A 3,259-nucleotide genomic window follows, 5' to 3' on the forward strand; every position below is an offset into this window, starting at 1 on the left:
ATTCACTTGTCGCTATAAAAATTTAAAAAAAACAAATGTAATTTTACCTATATTATTTCTATAAGAAAAACTTTGGTAAAAAAGTTAAAAGATTATTATCTTAAAGTTAATATCAAAACTAAAACTTTCAGTCAATCATTTTGCAAGCTTTTGAATCCCGGGGAGAAAAATTTGTAAATATCCATATTAAGGACCACCCTCATTATAATATATATATATATATATATATATATATTAACAATAATTTATATTGTTAATAATATAGGGATAATGAGCATTGATGAAGTTGAGCGAAATTTTGCCTTCTATATCGTGCACATAGAGCTATAAATGTATTTATAAATTTCTAATAAAACTACAATTACAATGAACTAATTCAGAACGTATTTCATTAATGAAACAATAAATAAACTCCATTTGATCTTGTTTTTATATCGCCACTTACAAAAGGGGTGCATTTTTGGGGCGCAATTTCTCTCTTTCTATTGTCGCATTTTAGCCAAATAAACATCATAGGCGTTCGGCTAAAGATTATTCATGCGTTATATTCATCAGAGGATTTATTTTGATAGACATGTCACGAATAAATCGCATGTGAGCAATTGCCAGAAAACGCCCCCGTTAAATTTGTTATTATATACATTGCTACCGAGTATTATTCAGAACATACGACCCTTTGTCATGATTTGTCCGGAGTTGAAACCAGTGAGTTTCACACCATAATTTAATAGTAGAGTCTCATATAGAAAAATAGATCTTGGGTATCTTCATATATTTGTACATAATAATTTATATTATTTTTATTTATTTATTATGTATTTATTAAATGTCTTTAATTTTTACAAATGGGTATCAGGAGAAATGAATATTGTATCAATATCATAGGCCTTATTCTACATAGTATAATGTCTATGAGCAATATTCATACCAAAAGTTTTTTTTCATTGATAATTTTTTGCTTCAGAATTTTTTTTATAATACCTGAATATAATTCTCAGGTATACGTTATTTAATTGTTTTGTAAAATTTTATATTTTTAAGTAAGATTCAATAGTGTTTTATATAACTTTTTTTTTATTTATTTCTTACCAATCTGAACCTTGGGTTCAATGAGGTTATTTGTTGATGGGTACAGGGCTTTTAGAAATTCCCTCAGTGGGAAATTTTCTTACATAAATATACTGATTGTTAATTTATTAAATCTTGCGGCCACTTTCTTTTTAATCTTCTCATATAACTTCTAGAATATCTTAACATATGGCTGGCTAAAAGGGCGAGACTTAATCTTTACATTGGCAAAGGTGTGAACAATGATTAAACGTAAAAGTAATTTAACAGAAGCAATTTTACAAGAAATTAATTACCGAAAGTCAAATTCGACCTTTGTGTCCCGCCCTATCTTGATAGATTGTATGGTTACTATTTTACAAAGATATTCTTGAATAATAATATTACCTTATCACAAAATGTATGATGATACCGTTGTAGAAATACAGGCATAAATTAAACTGATTTCATTTTGTATATCTTATTTAAACAAATTAATCACATTTGACGAATACAAAAATTTGAAGATATCATAAATTTATTTAAAAAAATCAGTATGCAATTGAAATGTTCAAATCAACGATATTCAGTTTTTCTCAGATATATTTCCATTAATGTCCTTAAATTTTCCTTACTCTTATGATAGCATTTATTAGAATTTATTACTCATGTACGTGTTTATCACTTCATCATCTAGTTCGGTGAGTATTTATTATCAGAACTGGTATATTTGTGACGGAAAAATCATTTGGGCATTTAAATCTACCCCCGCATTTGATGCGATACAGAGGAAATATCACACGTCGGCTAGGGGTGGAAATAAGAGATCGACATATTATTAGAAATGAGGGTAGGTGAATGGTAATATTCATATTATTATATATAATTCCATAATATATATATATATATATATATATAATATATATATATATATATATATATATATATTTGAGTGTCCTTTATATGGAAATTTTCGAATTCTCTTGCTCCCAAGGGCTCAAATGGTTCCAAATTGATAAAAAACAATTCTCTGAAAGTTTTAGCCTTTAATATTGTCTTTTATATAGAGCGCAATTCTATCAGAGTTGTATGGAATCAACATGAAAAAATTTTTCAATTATTTATTTATATATATAAATATAAAATAAACACACTCCTATTGGCTGCTAAAATACTTATACTTAAATCAACAGATAGTATTGATTATTTTACTTGTAAATTAAGTGAATCATGTGCATTTTCAATAAAAAAAGGTGTTTTTTCAATAATAAGTAATTCAATAATTATTTATTGATATATTACATACATATTAAAATTACTACTACAAAAAATTGATAATTATCAGTATTGTCTAGTACCTGCAAATGAAGGCAGCATGCTGATATAGACTAAAAACATGTCATACCATAAAACTTACTATTATATTTTAAGAAATTACTTTCAATTTACAAAATTATAACACAAACGATCGATTCACTATACCTTCATCTACTTACATATCATGTATTACAACTGCATATATTTAATTTGATGAAGCTTTTATTTATATTGTGTTTTATGTGATAAATCCTCATATAGGGCAAATTTAAAAAAATGTATAGCATCAATTATTTATGAAGCTTACATAAATACAGATTTATTTGAAAAATAAGTTAAAGCTTACTTTATTTTATAAATTTATTGACAAATTGAAAATAATGTGGCTAAAATCTCTATCAAGACCAATAAAGAGAGAATGTCGATAATTTGAAAACTCAGTTTCGAACTATACAAATTTCAACAACGAAGAAAGAATATCGATAATTTATCAATTCAGCAAAATTTTTCACTCCTATTGTCGCATCCGTACGTCGCTCAGTTGATGCGCATTTGTATTGAAGGGGATGTCGTCGCGATCACCCTCGCACCCCCTACAATCAGTTCGGCGCAGTAAGCCGTCACTAAACACCGAACAAAATAGCGCTAATAATAAGCCGAACAAATCTAAAACTACCCCATATGTAAGTATTACATGCCAATGCAATAAGTGTTTGGGATTTTATTTTTGCGTAGAGAACAACACGGTTCACACAGCGATATATGGAGATGATTTATACACGTACAATTCAGAAAAATGCTTATAATGACTAATTTGTTTAGGATTTTATAGATCAATCACAATAATAATTTTTTTGCTTATATAAATATGCCGTATTGCTTCTAGTCCAGTAGT

This window comes from Ctenocephalides felis, unplaced genomic scaffold (genome assembly GCF_003426905.1).
Source record: "Ctenocephalides felis isolate EL2017-DRISC unplaced genomic scaffold, ASM342690v1 CF-g0.4_SCAFFOLD_01604, whole genome shotgun sequence".
NCBI classification, from domain to species: domain Eukaryota; kingdom Metazoa; phylum Arthropoda; class Insecta; order Siphonaptera; family Pulicidae; genus Ctenocephalides; species Ctenocephalides felis.